This window comes from Eptesicus fuscus, chromosome 12 (assembly GCF_027574615.1).
Source record: "Eptesicus fuscus isolate TK198812 chromosome 12, DD_ASM_mEF_20220401, whole genome shotgun sequence".
NCBI lineage: Eukaryota > Metazoa > Chordata > Mammalia > Chiroptera > Vespertilionidae > Eptesicus > Eptesicus fuscus.
In genome coordinates this window covers 92,264,712-92,282,417 of record NC_072484.1, presented here as the reverse complement: position 1 = coordinate 92,282,417, position 17,706 = coordinate 92,264,712, and positions in this window count along the sequence as shown.

The window sequence follows — 17,706 nt, the reverse complement described above, 5'->3', positions numbered from 1 at the left end:
GTGTAAAATGTTTGCACCTGGCTATAAAGCAAGTGGTGTTCCTGGGCTGAAGAAACTCCAGGGAGGCTAGTTGCTAGAGAGAGGAAGCCGGGTATTGCTACATGACGTCATTACCCAGTGCCCACAGCCACCATTTCCAGGCGCTGGGTAATGACGTCATGTAGCTGCATTTTGCGCCATAGGGTCTCAGTAGCATCAGCTGCGATTTAGTGGGATGTCACTCCAGGGTGGTCATGGGGCCTGTGTCCCACGTGGGGGAAGCTGAGTGTTGCTTTGTGGGCACCAGGTCCGCGGTGCCATTTCTCTGTAAATGGCCAGTGCACGTCACAGCAGCTCCTGCGTTGAGCATCTGCCCCTGGTGGTCAGTGCACATCATAGCAACCAGTTGGACGGGAAGACACTTAGCATATTAGCCTTTTATATATATACTAGAGGCCCAGTGCATGAAATTCATGCATGTGGGTTCCTCAGCCCAGCCTGCACCCTCTCACAATCCGGGACTGCTGGCTCCTAACCACTCTGCCTACCTGCCTCATCGCCCCTAACCACTCTGTATGCCTGCCTGATCGCCCCTAACCACTCTGCCTGCTTGTCTAATTGCCCCTAACCACTTGCATGCCTGCCTGATCACCCCTGTCTCTGCCTGCCTGCCTAATTGTCCCTAACTGCTCACCTGCCTGCCTGATCACCCCTAACGGCTCGCCTGCCTGCCTAATTGTCCCTAACTGCTCACCTGCCTGCCTGATCACCCCTAACTGCTCGCCTGCCTGCCTGATTGCCCCTAACCACTCACTTTGCCTGCCTGATCACCCCTAACCACTCTTCCTGCCTGCCTGATCACCCCTAACCACTCACTTTGCCTGCCTGATCACCCCTAACCACTCTTCCTGCCTGCCTGATCGCCCCTAACTGCCTCTGCCTCAATGCCCACCACTGCGGCTTCATCTGGAAGGACATCTGGAATGACATCCAGAAGGTTGTTCAGCTGTCCGGTCTAATTAGCATATTATGCTTTTATTATTATATAATAATAATAATACTGTTTTCTAATATATATAGTATATATATACTATTTACATCTGTACCTATACACAGTGTGTGTGTGTGTGTGTGTGTGTGTATACACACACACACACCTAGCAGCACACTCTGCTAAACACCTGCCTTAGTGATGTGTTGCCGGGAGCCATGTGCTGAGATCAGGACCTCACCCCTGTCCTCTCCCGCCCCAGGTCCTCGTCAGCCTGGAGTCCGCGTCAGCCTGGAGTCCTCGTCAGCCTGGAGTCCGCGTCAGCCTGGAGTCCGCGTCAGCCTGGAGTCCGCGTCAGCCAGAAGAGCAGAGGAATAACCGGGAAGGGCGGCAGCACCGCCCTCGGGCCCAGCCTCCGCTCACGGCTAACTCAACGGCTCCCGCTGAGTAGCCGGTTGAAAGCAATCTTGCTACCCGTCAGCTCAGTGAAGCACTCAGCTCATTCCGCCGGTGGTTGGGCACAGTTGCTGGTCAGTTTGCTAACAGCTGCACAGAGAGACGCACCCACAGTCCCTCAGCACTCAGAAGCCTCTCCCGGTACCCAGGTGACTCTCTGCAACCTGTTCTCACGGCAAACATGGTGATGGCCAGTAACTTACATTATTATTTCTAGCCCGGCCGGCGTGGCTCAGCGGTTGAGCATCGACCTAGGAACCAGGAGGTCAGCGTTGGATTCCCAGTCAGGGCACAGGCCTGGGTTGTGGGCTTGATGCCCAGTGTGGGGCGTGCAGGAGGCAGCCGGTCCATGATTCCCTCTCATCATTGATGTTTCTGTCTCTCCCTCTCCCTTCCTCTCTGAAATCAATAAAAACATATTAACAAACAACAACAATAAGTAAATAAAACACACTGCTCCCCAAAGCTTGTGTTTATCCGAGCGGATGGCACCTCCGCCGCGTTAGACTTAACATCGCGTCGGTGCCCAGAGCCAGGCCTCTGGCTCCGCACAGCCCGCTTCGTGCGAACGCGCCTCCGAAGCAGCTTGTCTTTCCCGGAAAGGAGGCGTGAACAGGGCCGCGCCCCTCGCCTGCCCCAGCTCCACCGCCCTCCGCACGCACGGGGGACCGACAGGAACCCACCGACCGCAGAACTGCGCCTGCGCCCACGCTGGCCCCGGCAGATGCAGTATTGACCATGACCCCGGGCTCGCGCAGTTAGGAACACGTGGAGAAAGACACTGAATTAAAGAACCACAAACAGGCCGTGCTCTTTCGGCGCCTGGTCTTCCCAAGGCTGGGGGGTCTTTCTGTCCTTTTTGTCCTCCTCACCGCTTCCTGGTGAGCGCGAGGCCGAGCAGAGGAGGACACAAACGGCCCTCCGCGTTCCTCCTCCTCCTCCAAGGGCAAGCGTGGACGTTCAGACACTCAAACGTGGCCATTAGGCCCAGCGTCCATCCCTGGGGGCGAGAGGGAGAGAGAGTCCTCGGGGACCCCAGGACCCGGACGCTCTGTGCCGGGACCGTCAGCCCGGGCTCCTGCGGCCGCTCTCCGGACTTGCGAACCAATCCAACATCCTGGGTCCGTGTCAGGATTGTAAATAAGTCAGCGCCTCCGAGGCCGTGAACGCCGGCGCGGGAGGAGGAAGAGCGCTGTAGCCATGAATGTCTTTACACGGTGACGGAGGGCTTGGGACGCCACACATTCAGAGCAGGGGGCGATGCCCTGGAATCACAGACCCACACGGCAGCCAGGCACCCCCGCACCCAGATGCCTCCGTGTAGACGGAGGGACCAGCAGGACGGGGACATCTCTGCCTCCTGCCCCCTCAATCCGTGGCTTCATCTGGGGGCCTTCCAACAAGCGGGCCATTAGCAGCTCCAATTGTGAGGGTGGCTGTGCTTTGTTTTTTCATAATTCAAACACCTGTCCACTAGGCGCTGGACGGAGGCCACGGAACAGTTGTCAGATGGTAACTGGAGTGTTTATAGGCCCGACCCATAGATCTGCCTCCGTGCGGCGCCGAGTGCCAACGGTTATACAGCCAGACATCTGGCGCTGACCGTCCGGCTGCTGCTCGCCGCCTCGGCCCCCCAGCCCCATTTGCGCGCTACGCCGATCCCCGGAAAGCAGGAGTGATTTGGAAATGGCTGGCTCCCCCATTTCTGTCCAGAGTTGCAGCCGCAACTTCTGGTCGCCTGTTCTCTGCCAGTGCGACCATCAAACCAAGTCAGGAAAGGGCTCCCAGACCTTCCGTTCCCATCTCTGCTTCTGCTACGCGCCCCCCAGGACCCAGCCCCGCCAAACGCAGTGAGCGGGCGCCCGCGTCCTCCCCGTGCCCAGAGCCATTTGCAGAAAGTAATCTGCGTGTTGGAGAGGCGCTCGGTTCATTTAAACTTTGGGGACACAGTGGTGCTTTATAGGAAATGCCGATGAACAGCCCTGACAGGCCCACAGACGTTCACGTTTGCCACCGTCGACGCTCTCACTAGGCAGGGCCCGAGACCAAGGCGGGCAGAGCGAGCACGCCCTGCAACGCACATGCCTTTTCCGTGGCGACTGACGGCCTGGGCGATGGTAGGGTGATGGGGGCCCTAACAAGCGGACCATGTGCTGATTACTGATGGAATTGTGTGGCTTCCCCCGGGAGGGGCCTCTGTTTTGTGTTTCTTAAATCCATTTACTTAGCAAGCACTGATAGGCCATGTCCTACGTCTGCAGGTTGTTCCTAAAACACTGTACGGCGTTGTGTGTGTGACAATGGAACGACAGCTGCATTTCACAAGGGGAGTTCTGACTCTTGGGAAGCTTAGAAAAAAGTCCTCAGCTAAACGTTGCCGTGCGCCTGGGGTCGGACACGCAGCTTTTAACTCTCTGATGTTCTTCCTCAGGAGAGCAGGAGGCGCGGTTCTCCTCTCTCCCCGACCGGCCCCTTTGGGGGGCACCTCTGGTGTCCACGGGCCCTGGCCCCGGGCAGGGATGCTGAGGGTTAACGGTGTTTCATTGCAGCGGGGACAGGAAGGATGAGCGAATCCCCAGGTAACGGGAGGGAGAGGCCTGATGTTTTGGCTACTCGCCATCACAGCTCATTAAGGCGACTTCATGGCCACCTCGAACTCTAATGAATCATTAACGCTCAGACATTACGGGCTGGAGACTCTTCATAGCGACGGCGACAGAAGGCCCGGGCACGACTCCTCGGCAGTCCACTCCCTCTGTTCTGGGCTGTCTTCAGCTTCTTGCCTTAGACACCGGGGTGCCCCCCCCCCCCCCCCCCCCATCACTCTCCTGGTCCTCTCTCGGGGACATATCAGGAGTTTCCGAAATACCCACGTGGGAGGGAGGAGCCCCGTGACAGGGACACATTTCACACTCACACACTCGTTTTCAAAGCGACTCAACAAAACGTACGTGGAACTTCGACTCAGCGCTTCCCTATCATCCGAGAGATGCTCAGTGAGCCGCATTCCTACACTGAACCCAAATCGAAATTCACTCCGGACCTGTCCGTTACACGAACAGGCGGCTTCGTTTTCCTGTGTCCAGATCCGTAAGGCACCTCCCAAAGAGGCACCCTGCGGCGGCCGAGGGTTTCCTGCTTGCTGACGGCCCGAGGCAGGGCACACGCACCCCGCAGCCGCTGGGCGGGCCTCCCACGCACCCCTCAGCCGCTGGGCGGGCCTCCCACGCACCCCACAGCCGCTGGAAGGCCCTGGGCTGGAAGAGGCGGCTTTAGCTCAAGGTTCTTCCTGCCGCGGAGCCGCCCCCCGGCTGTGGGAGGTGAGGGCCTTTAGGAAGCCTCTCAGGGCCACAGCTGCCCGGGGGTTAGTCCGACTCCCTGCGAATTTCAGAAACGGACGCTGCCAGCCCTCTGCCTCCTCCTGGTCAGCGCTGGGGTGCGCCTGGGACGCCCTGCCTGATGGAGAGCGGCTGCGCTTGGAAACCAACGTCTCCCCCGTGTATATGGGCACAGGATGCCTCGGTGAGAAAGGCACACGTCATTGAACTTGGGGGTGAGTGGCATTGGAAAGGCACCCTTCCTCTCCCTTCTTTTCTGGGGGGGACCTCCCTCTGGCATCTGCACCAGGAGCAGAAGGGTCAGGGGACAGGGTGGGAAGGCGGGTACCAGAGGCATTGACCATAACGCACAGGTGAGAGCGCGGGGTCACGTGTCAGCAGCGATTACAGGACGCACATTCACCCGACGGCCTGAGACACCCTCATGCCGCACCACGATGCCTAGCCCTTAGGTTATGGTAAGTGCTGGTTATGGGGGTTAAGGAGGAAGATACACGTCAACCCGACTCCCACCAACCTTACAGCCATCCGCTGAGGTTCCCACCAATCCTACAGCCATCCACTGAGGTTCCCACCAACCTTACAGCCATCCACTGAGGTTCCCACCAATCCTACAGCCATCCACTGAGGTTCCCACCAATCCTACAGCCATCCGCTGAGGTTCCCACCAACCTTACAGCCATCCACTGAGGTTCCCACCAATCCTACAGCCATCCACTGAGGTTCCCACCAATCCTACAGCCATCCACTGAGGTTCCCACCAACCTTACAGCCATCCGCTGAGGTTCCCACCAATCCTACAGCCATCCGCTGAGGTTCCCACCAACCTTACAGCCATCCGCTGAGGTTCCCACCAATCCTACAGCCATCCGCTGAGGTTCCCACCAACCTTACAGCCATCCGCTGAGGTTCCCACCAACCTTACAGCCATCCGCTGAGGTTCCTACCAACCTTACAGCCATCCCCTGAGGTTCCCACCAACCTTACAGCCATCCACTGAGATTCCCACCAACCTTACAGCCATCCACTGAGGTTCCCACCAACCTTACAGCCATCCACTGAGGTTCCTACCAACCTTACAGCCATCCCCTGAGGTTCCCACCAACCTTACAGCCATCCACTGAGGTTCCCACCAATCCTACAGCCATCCACTGAGGTTCCCACCAATCCTACAGCCATCCACTGAGGTTCCCACCAACCTTACAGCCATCCGCTGAGGTTCCCACCAACCTTACAGCCATCCACTGAGGTTCCCACCAATCCTACAGCCATCCACTGAGGTTCCCACCAATCCTACAGCCATCCACTGAGGTTCCTACCAACCTTACAGCCATCCACTGAGGTTCCCACCAATCCTACAGCCATTCAATGAGGTTCCCACCAACCTTACAGCCATCCACTGAGGTTCCCACCAATCCTACAGCCATCCACTGAGGTTCCCACCAATCCTACAGCCATCCACTGAGGTTCCCACCAACCTTACAGCCATCCAATGAGGTTCCCACCAACCTTACAGCCATCCGCTGAGGTTCCCACCAACCTTACAGCCATCCGCTGAGGTTCCCACCAACCTTACAGCCATCCGCTGAGGTTCCCACCAATCCTACAGCCATCCGCTGAGGTTCCCAGATGATCTCCGAGAATTGTATCCACGATATCAGCTTAATAATGAATTACACCAAATACATGTCCCACATTTGCTAGGCTTTCTGTGTGTGTGTGTGTGTGTGTGTGTGTGTGTGTGTGTGTGATCAAATGTGGCTGTCAATAATATGCTATCTAGCTTTTTAAAAATCCATCTAGATTTTTTTAAAAAATCACATGTTATCTGAACCTTGCAGATAAATGTGGCTACATAATGAGAGAGAAACAGGTGTTTCACAAAAGAGATCTCTGGTATGGAAAGATCATTTTAAAAAAAGATGTTAAAAGTTTTTTTCAAATGTTATTACAATGTGTGTTTTTTTTGAAAATGTTATGTTACCTACCAAAATGTTTACATCTAGAACCAAGTCCAGAAACAAAATAGTCTTACCTATTTATAAATCTCCCTAATGAGGAATTTCGGTGTTTTGAACCTGTCTGGTAAAATATAATGATTTCTGATTATTTTCAAAAATAATTGATGGAAACCGGAAAAGAACATTAACTAAGTAAACTGCAACAAAAATTTTTCATACCTGGTGTGTAGGCTTCAAATTTTAGTAAGGATACTCAGACATTATTCTCTTTCACTTGGATATTCATATCTAGTGAAGTATATTTTAGGCTATGGTGTTCACCAAAACCACGTAGAAACAGACCTCCATGCAAGTAAATTACATCAACATATTAGAGTAATATTTCTAAAAAATCACTTTAATTGCATTGCTCTTACAAAAACATTAGTTCAATATATTTAGGTATCATAATTTTCTCTGAGTGCAAATATATGTTCTGTATTATTAATAAAACAGAATAAACATCTTTAAAAAATACAATTTCAATTATTTAAATTTCTATTTTTGTGTATGTTGAATAATGTGTATATTTTAGTTGAGTGGCACATTATTTAATTTGTCAATGTACATATATTTTATACATATATAACAAGACATGCATGCTCAACTTTTCTTACTGACGAGGAACCATACCGAAGAGTTTGGGGCTGACGCTGTAGGACCCTGACAGATCTCCTCCTAATTCAGCCTCATCACTGCTCTGGGAGGTGCGTACTGTTATTCCAACTTTACAGATTCGGAAAGAGGCCCAGGGACCGTCAGTAGCTCAGCCGCCTGCCCGCAGTCACAGTCAGTAACGGTTCCTGGAAATATGTATGAGCCCGAGCATCTGACCTCAGAGCCCACACTCTAACCACGGCACTAGAGCCACCTTAGTGGATGACATGCTTAAGCCATACCCCCCTCCCGAAAAGCTTGAGGTTAAATCAAGGTCAAGGACTGGTACATAATAGTGTCAGATAATTAGGTGCCACGTTTACTTGGATGCCCACTTCTTTACATCTCACTCTCCGTGTGTATCGGCATTTATTTCGGGGGGGGGGGGGGGTAAGGGGGGGAAGCAGGGCTCATTGTTTCTGTTGCCCTCTTCTCTACGAAAACCGGTAGTGTGGACACCAGAGCCCCCCGGGACAGCTGCCGGCCGCAGGTCCTCATGGCAAGCAGAGAACTTACGGCAAACAGTCCCTTTCTTACTGTCCATGTAGCCCAGGCCCCAGAGCAGCAGCAGCGGGGCGCCTGCGCATCTCGCGGCAGCCACAGAGCTCACCGGCGGGTCTGATGGCATCTTCACTCCTGAAAACCACTTCCCACCGTTTAGAGTCAATTTACGTCCGAAGTGCAGGACCCTCTGAAACGTGGGCTCCTCGGCGAAGGCAATGACAAGGCGACGGGCCATTATTGTCCGTCATCTCAACGAGAGCCTTTTGCAGGGAGATTACTGGCAAGATGGGGCGCGATGACAACGAGGAAGATGCGGAATGTTCCAATCCGTCATGTCAGCTCGCTGCCCACCGCCTGGCTGAGGTGGGTTGGCTACAGAACCCTCATAGGCTAGCAAGCAGGCCACCTGTCTCAGTGAAATGACCCATCACGTTTATTTCATTCTCATTTTCAAAATATACCCACAGGCTCCAAGCACGCTAGCGTGACCAGGTTCAGGCAGCGGTGAATGTCCGCAGAGTTATAAGCCTCGGTCAGAGGGTCTTATGATGGGGAAAGTGACAGACCCTTAGCGATCGCCGCCCAACAGGAGTCATGTGGGAGCAGCCGGCTCATGCACCGCAGTTTGGCCCAGTCGCGTGGGGCCCTGCGATCTGCGATCAGCCTGGGTCCACCCTGACCTAAGAGTGCGCGTCCTGCGTGCCGTGCCCACGTGTCCCTCTCCTGAAAGGAGGCCGTGCCAGCCATCAGGCTCCGGGTTCGACAGCCAGGCCCCTGTGCCTGAAGCCGCCCTCGGGAAGTAGACACTCAGTGAGTCTACGCACCAAGTCTTCTCCCGGAAGGAGAGTCAGTGGGGGTGGTGGGTGAAGAGTGAGCACCCTGCCAGTGGGGGGCCATGGTCAGTGGGCAGAAACAGGCAGTCACTCTGTGGCTGCAAGAGGGGGAGGGCATTGGAGTGTGCCATCACCGCTACACGTGTGTAAATCCAGGGCCAGGCGGGGTGCCAGGCCTGGGAAGCAACAGCGTATTTCCCCCAAGGACTAAGAGCTGATCGTGAGAGATGAACACATCCAAAAATAAATACAAATTACGTTTTGCTTTGCTCCCCACCGGGCCAAAATAAGACGGGAGTGCAGAGCCCCTTGATTTCCCTGTTCCGCTCGATGAATGCTGTTTCCGCTCCATCACCCATCCGTCCATCCGCCCACGCACGCACCCACCCATCTGTCCGTTCGGCCATTGGACGTTCCCTGAAGATCTTGCGTGTTGGGCCCTCGTTCCTCCCAGCACTCAACACTCTCTCCTTCAGATGGGCATCTCTTCTCCCCGCTTCCCTCTTGCTGTTTGGAATATCCGTCTTCCCCCATTCACACCTGCGTCCCATCACCAGAGCCTTCCCTCAAAGTGCTCCCTGCCTCCATTCCTCCTTCCCCTCCCACAGCTCCCACCAGGCCGGGCCCCGAGGCGCTAGCAGAGAGCCTGTGCTCCGGGTTTGGCTGGGACTGAAGTAGCTCACACACTGACCGTTAGGGATCCGGTCTCTGCTTCCCGTGGCTCTTCCCCCGTCACGGCGCTCGCTTTCTCTGCAGACCCCCTTTTGTGGTACAATGAGTTCCACGTGTCAAGACCCTGAGGGTGTCCTCTGCTGGCCAATGAATTTCATGCCTACATGGGCTATGTCTTTTTCCTTCATGCCTGCAAATATGTATTGATGAATGGATAAGTAAATGTTTCCTCAAAATCCAGCCCAGCCCCATCTCCTCCACAGAACTTTCCATGACCTCCCCTCCCCAGCTCCGCATGATTCCTACGCATTTGCTCTGTCTTCCAATAGCATCCAGGACGTGCCTCCATTAGACAGAACTCGAATCACAATTGGCTTGTGAGTCTGCCCCCCTTGTCCTAAACCCGAGGGCGGGATGTCCTCTCCCATTTGCCGTTGTCACCCTACCCCCAGGGCCTTCACAGATGGAAGCACATATTTAAAAGATAGCTTGTTAAGTAAGTGAATTAGTAAGTGGGTTACAGAAAAAAACTATGAGCTGCAATCATATGCACAAAGTTTGGCTACCAGGATAGTAAAAGAGTAAAAAATGTCAGCACTTAAGATAGATGAGTGTTTGATCGATTTGGCTGTCACAAGTATGAAACCACTTTGAATAGAAACTTGATTGTTTCAATAGAAGAAACACAGATGTCTGGATGGACACCTGTTTTGACTCAGGCCAGGAATCGGCTCGAGACCCCTGGAGTCATAAAGGCTCTGGATCGCTGCACACGGAAAGCCTTTCAGCCGGGGCTGCGCCTGAGCCTTCTCAGACCCGCAGGCTCATGCGCGCCTCGGGGAGCACCTGCACAGGGCGGAGGGGGCTGCGGGGCAGGCCTGGCGCCCTGAGGACGGGGCAGTGGGCGGGCCTCACAGCCTGTGTGGACGTCTCGGTGCCTGAGATCTGGGCTTCTGGCTTTTATCCCTCTTCCCACTTGGCTTCTGGAACTGACCCTTGACTTGGCTAGACCGGACTCAGGAACCGGAGGCATCGTCTTCCAAGAGAGGGTCCCAGGGGCCTGCCTGGGACTGTACTTATGCGAAAGCCGCTCTTCCTTCCTTCCTTCCTTTTTAAAAATGTCCCCCTTCCTTCCCTCCAACCTCTCTTCCTTGGGATCCTTGTTGAGCACCTAATATATTTCAGGCTCAGAGCTTGGTCTGGTAGGGAAAACAGTATTCGCTCCCAAGGAACGTATAACCTCGTTGGAGAGCTAATTAAGCGCACGTGCATGAATAACTCAACGGGATGTGAGGTACGCGCCGTAGGAGTGGCTCTGAGGAGCTGTGGTTCAGGTCACAGGTGTTTTGTGAACCGTACTAGCTGCTGACGGCATATGGCGGACATTGAGAACAGAATGATAAATAAGGCCATCGCTGATCACCATATTAACCTCCAGGCTATTGAGGAAGACCGCCCATCATTATAAAATTAACAGGAGTAAGAAAATGCTCCAGAAGGATGGGCGAGTGACTTCTTACCCACCTGGGAGTGCAGAGACGGCTTCCTGAAGGGATGCCTCCTGAGCAGAACCATGTGGATCTAACTTAGCTCTCAAGTAGCTCTCAGTGTGTGCCCAGGGGCCTTCTCCCACGTAGAACAAAGGCGGAGGAATAGAATTGATTCAGAGAGATGATGGGTTTCGTTGTACATGCATTGAACTTGAGGTTCCTCTGCTATTCAAGGGGACGTATTGAACAGTTTAGAAGAGGAAGAGATACTTCAACATGGGAGACCATGCAAGGTCTTACCTGAGAGATGGCGAGAGGGGAGGAAGAAAGGGAGGGCAGGCTGAGTGGAATTGCTACAGGTCAGGTGTTGTATGAAGACCAAGACAGGCTCGGAGGCCGGAAGAGAGCCTGGCTCGGCTGAGTGCTGTAAGGAAGAGCAGCTGAAGATAAACCGGAAACAGTTAGAGCCAGACGAAGGAAGTCATCCAGGGTTTGTTTTTCATTAATCGTTTCTGTGTGTGCTTTGTTGTTTTTGTTTGTCTGTTTGCCTTTTGGATGCTGGAGGAAATAACGTTCTTTTGAGGTCTTTGGCCCACAGAAGTTACACATAGGAGTGATAACTACATGGCAATAGTGTTGACCAAAATAAAAATATCCAGAGCCACCATCTTTAGAACACTCACTGTTCTAACACGTTAAACCTGGGAGAATCAAGCATTAGTGTCATTTATGATTCACAGTAATTCTCTGAGGAAGGCAAACCCTCATTTTTATAGATGAGGAAACTGAGGCACCGAGAGGCTAATAAATTGGCCCAGAGATTTCAAACTCAGGTCAGCTAGACTCCAAATTTCACAGAAGTGACTAGTAGCAACTAGGGTTCTAAGAAGGCCCCTTTAGGACATAAAATTTGAGCTGAGACTTTAATGGCGACGAGAAGCCAGCATGTGAGGATCAGCAGGGGGAGGCCAGGCCCTGGGAGCAGCTGGTCCAAATATCCGGAGGATGCTGCTGCTGCTGTGATCAGAGACTAGAAATAAGACGAGTGTGGCGCCAGCAGCGAAGGCAGGGAAGGGGTGTGTGTGGAATGAGGCTGCAGAGGCAGGCAGGGCTGGATCCTGCAGGACTGAGACCCGGAGAACGGGTTTGGGTTTGATGAGAGTGCAACAGCAGTACCCCAGCAGGTCTTGGACGGGTGACATGTCTGTATGATATAGTGTCACTCACAATTTTAGAAGATTAACATTAGGAATTTGCTAGACAAAGAAGGGTGGGATGCGAGGGGAGACATCTAGGAACAGGACTAGCAAAGGGGAAGCGATTCTGCATGGGGCCAATAAGAGGTTCACGTTGAAGATGATGGTGGTGATGAGTGTCTTGCAAGGTCTTGCCTAAGAATTTTCAGCAGAGCAGGGACAAGATCAGATCTGCAGTCTAGACACCTCCCTTCAGCAGCTCTGTAGGAATGAGAGGGGCCACCTGGGAGCTGGGAGACCAGTAAGCCAGATGGGAAATTATGAGACCTGAGAGGGCAAGGGAAACAGAGCGGTCTAGAGGGACAGTATCTGAGAGCAATTAAGATAGAAAAATCTTCAAGATGTCAGCAGTGTATACAGAGAAAACTTCAGGGCAATTCCTGGTCTTCTGGAATGCCTGACTGAGTGAATGGTGATGATTGAGAACACAGGAATCAGGTTTTCAACAGAAAAAATGGTGTTTCCAGTTTGGACACAGCGGCATTTATTTAAGGGTCATCCAAGTGGAGCTGTTCCGGAGAGAAGGTGAAGAAAGCATCAGGAGTTCAGCAGAGTTGAGAGTCAGAGATGGAGATGGGGAATGACTCATCTAAAGGTGGCGACCTGGCGCCCTGGGTGCAGAAAGGACCCCTGCTGTGGGAAGAGGAGACCAGGCTACCCAAGTCACATCCTAGGGGCCACGCTGACATCCGGGGCTGAAACAGAGGAAGAAAGAGAGAATGGTCAAGTGAAGTAAAACAAAACTATGAACTAGCTGGAGCAATCAGAAAGTAGGCAGCGAGCTCAGCAGAAGAGTCATGGAGTTGTAGAAAGAAACCTCGCTTTCTAAACGCTTGGCTGGGAAGGGAGATGGAACTATGAAATGGGGGCTAGAAGGCATGCGGAACCCAGGGAAGATGCTTTTCAAAGACGCGGAAATGGTGCATGTGGGCTTGGGCTTTCAGCTGAGGGCGGACACAGAAAGGAGCGCGGAAGATACTGGAGGGAGGAGATGGAAGAGGGGGTCCTCGAAGGGTGGGAGGGCTGAAGATACTGGAGGGAGGAGATGGAAGAGGGGGTCCTTGAAGGGTGGGACGGTGAGCGGCCAGGAAGGCAGGGGCGGAGCACGGCGCCTTCTCCAATTCTCTCTCCCCGGAGCCGATGCTTCTGGGCACTAATCTTGGTCAACTGGCAGCAAGCCATTTCAGCTCATTGACTAATTCTGACCAACCTCAGCCTTTGTCTCCCATTCATATCCACTCTCTCTTTTCATCAAGCAACTCCCCCCACCCCTCAACCCAGCCAGCTGTAACGCCCCGTGGCCACCTCCAACACCTCCAACACGGCGCTTCTCCTCCCAGGGGCTACGGGCGGGGCCAGGGCTCTAGAGGAGGCGGAGTGCTGAGCTGGTTTTCATAGATGTGGCTGAGATGTACGTCTTATCTCAAAATTTCACTCTCTATGAAGTACGTGCTCTTGTCTCCACCTTTCAGAGGAGGCAAGTGATGCTCAGGAAAGCTGACGGACTTCCCCAAGGTCATGCGGTGGGGAGGGCAGTTGAGGTGGATGAGAGCTCTGACCTGGATAACCCCCAGGCCCACTCTTCCCCTCACCTCGCTGTAGAAGGCATGCCCCCGCGGATTTGGGGTTAAGAGCAAGGAGGCCTGGACAGAAGCGAGACCCGAGGGGATGGCGGGCGGTGACAGTGGGGACGGAGAGACAGGATGGCGCTGCTGGGAAGAACGCTTCAGGCAGGATGCACAGGACTTTGTCTTGGATGGGGGTGGGGCCAACTGCTGGAAAACTGTGCCCCAAACTGGCATGATCTGTGCCCCAGATCCTGGTTTCTAAAGAACCTTCCAGCCTTGGCTGGTTTCGGAGCTGGGGCAGAGAAAGCGCAGGTGAGCCTGGGTGGCCGGTTGTGCCAGAAAGCAGCGCGGAGCTCAGAGATTAATGAGATCATGTCACAAGGACACGGGAAGCCACGGGAACTGGCTCGAAGGGATCTCCACTGGCCGCACTGGAGACAATGCGAGCAACAAAAGAAAAATGAGTAAACGAGACGGAGAGAGCCCGGGCACCCAGGATGGCATGAGGAAGGGAGGACACAGGAGAGGGGCAGCTGTCCTGGCCAATAAACGCAGGAGAAGGACAGAATCAGCCGCCACTCGGCAGTGTAACGTGAGTGATTTCAGCCAGCATTGCCAAAGGATGCTGGAACCACGGGGCGGTGGTTACTGGGGATGGAACATTAACACAGACCTAACGTCTCTCCGCAGAGGACTGTTAATTACAAAAGTGAAAATGCGTGATGACAGTGGAGAAATGTTCTGATAACAAGTAACGAAGTCTGCAAAGACAGAATGGTTGGTGCGGGCCTCCTTATGGGATGCGATGGGAGCACAGAGCATGATTCATGTCCTCTTCCTGTCATAGAACACCTTGACCTGGGCCTACGCATGAGGACATACACACAGGACGGGGGAAGTCAGACGGGGGGACTGACCTGGCCGCGTAGCCGAGTCTCCAGGAAACGCCGGCCGACCCGCAGGTTCTCAAGGTGACCACGAATCGCATTTCTCTCGTGTTGCCTACTGTGGGGCGGAAAGCAGGAAGAGGAAATGCGCTGAGCGCTGACGAAGTGCCAGGCGCGGTGTTCGGTGTTTTGCGCTTGTTCCTTTGCTCAGTGCTCACGGTTGCCAAGGTCGCTGGGGAATTGTCTCCTGACAACAGTGGAAACGACCATGGCCTTCCGAACGGCGGTGTCACAGGCCCCAGCTCCTGAGCGTCAGGGCAGAGTTAGAGGACAGTCATCAGCCCCGCCCCCTGCTGGTGTGGAGGCCTCCCGGACCCCAGGTGGTCTCTGCTGCGAAGCCCGGGACACAGGAGGCCACCTGCCACGTGTACCCTCGGCCCCGTGGCTGCCCCACGACTCCCGAGGTTACTGCGTGTCCCGGGAACGAGGGCCGTTTCCCTCCCAGGAAGGGATGATGTCGGTGGCTGGCTGGGACCTTTAGTATCGACTCCATCTCATCGCAGCCCCAGGAGCGCCACGCTCCATACAAGCCCCGTGGCTGCAGACACTCGGCTAACATTCCACGACGTGCTGGTGCCCTCCGGGACAGCCTCCTCGCCGCGGGATGCGTGGACGCGCAGGCCTGGACCCCTGCCACGGCCCACTTCCAGCTGTCCTGGCTTTGATGATTTATTCCAGACACCTCCCAGGCTTTCACCTCGGAACTCCACCGTGAGAAGACGGCGGGAATGCGAGGGAGTTGTCATGGCAACCCCTAGACATCATCCTCAGAGTGCCCCGTGGCTGTGGAGTCCCGATTCATCACAATTACATGCATGTATGGAAGGCAGGCTCTTGCATAGGCAACCGGCGCCCAGGAAATGGATCTAATTGGTAGTTATAGGGGTCACTCTAACCCTGTTGGCAGGAAGATTTGGGGGAGCTGCGTTTGAATGCTGGCGTATGGGTGGCTGGTGGTGCTATGTCCACGGCCTGTACCTCAAAAGCCAGTGGGGAATTGTTTAAAGGGCTCTCTAACCCTTGCACTTTGTCGAAGGAAAGCTTCAGCGTTCAGCTGTCTGAGGACCTCTGTAGGAGCGGCCCTCTTCCCCCTGAACCGAAGGAGCAGCTCCCGCAGAGCCTCCCCTTCCATCTCCTCTTTGTTCGTGGCCCGGGCGGAGCCACAGCCGCGCGACACCCGCCCGCAGGCCCCCGCGTCCAGGCAGGAGGGCGCCGGGCTGCCCAGCGCCGGTGCAGTGGGCGTTTGCCTAGCGTTGTCATTGCAATTTTATTGCCTCTCGTGATGTGCACAGATGTGCTTGGTAAGCATCCCCAGAGGAAGCGAGGCTCGGCTCAATATCCCTGCTCCCCGATGACACGCCTCTCGGAATCTCTTTCTGGGCTAGCTCCTCGGGGAGGCGGGAGCCATTTAAAGTCTCTGGATTTTGGTGTTTTAACAAGGGTTTAATTACGAAGGTAAGTGCATGCACCTGCTAAGGCGCTCCTAATTATTTGATAATGGTGCAATCTTTCTCAATCCAGCCCGTTTTGTGGTGTAAGCTGCACTAATGAAGCACGCTGAGAGAAGCCTCTCCCCCAATGTGGAGGGAGCTGATTTAAATTAAATAAATTTGCAAAGGACCGAGTTCTCACCACCGGCCTCGACGAGGGCGCGTGGGCATGTCGCGCTGGAAGCCAGGGTGCGCCGTGCGGCCGGGGCAGGCTCCCCGGTGCCTGCTCTCCCGTGTCTTCGGGTGAAATAGTGTCACTCCTACGCTGTGATCTTCCCCCGCTGCGGCCCGGGCTCCTGCTCGTCCCACCCATCGCTATAAAAGGCGGAGAGAACAGAGCCGAGAGCCCACCTGATCTCCTCTGTGGCTCACTTGGCAGCGGCGGACAGACGCGCTGTTTCGACAAGGCGGAGAGTTCCTCCCTCCACCTGGCCCTCCCGTGGCCACGTGTGGTCTGTGGCGGTGCAGGAAGAAGATCTTTGCTCCAACATCTGCGCATTAGCACCTTGCCTCGCCGCCTCGCTGGAAACTTGCTGATGGTTTGCAATCGCAGTAAGTCAGACCTGACACCGCCTCCAAGAGCCCAAGCTCTGTTGTTTGGGACGAAAAAAAGGAGGTTCCCGCAGGCAGATGGTTTCCAAATTGCTGCGAGCAGCTACGCTCGCGACACAGCCTGCCCTTGCCCCAGGCACGGCCCCTCTCACACGCGAAGTCCCTCTCCTGAACGCTTCCCACCTGCTCGCCGCGGCGCCTGGCCAGGTGCTTTTCTCCTGACCTGTTAGGGTGAACTGGGCGGGGCCCCCAGCTTTCAGAAGGCCGCCCTTAACATGGTTCTCCACGTAGAGACTGGCAAGCTTCCTTAATAAGCCAATTTCCCTGAATTTTTATGTAAAACAGACTTTTAAAATCTCCCAACCAAACGAGAGCATTGCTTTAAAAGCAGCAATGACCTGCTCTCGAGACTCTAAGCCGTGTACCAAAGACAGTCAGGACGGATGAGCAGCGGGCGAGGGCGCACACGACGGAAGTAAGACTGTGCAGCTGAGGTGGAGGGTTCCCCGTGTCCAGGACCCAACTCTGCGGGCTGCTCACGGGTGAGGGCAGCTTTCAGTGGGCGCGGGTTCCCCACCTCCCGCGCCGCCCGAGCTGCGTGGAGCTCTGACCACGCAGGCCTAGGTCACACCGCCCTGTTTCATCACCCCGTCCAACTGGGCCAGGGAAGGCAGCAACTGGGGACCGGAAAGAGCAGGCAGAGGCCTGGTGGGAGGGGTGAGTGGAAGCAGAGAGCACAACTTGCAAATCAGAAGGCGTTGGGGCCTCCCAGCTGATTCCTCGGTGTCCCAGGGATTTCTGTTATTAATGTGGCTTGGGGCATGTACTGCTGATAATTACTCCTAGCTGGAATAATTAATAAGAATAATTGCTCAGCATGGAAAGGGGAGAGGAAGCTCTGGGAGCAGGAGGAAGCAGGCTGGAGGAGCCCAGGGCTCCCCGGGCGCAAGTGCAGAGACAGGAAGTTCAGCAG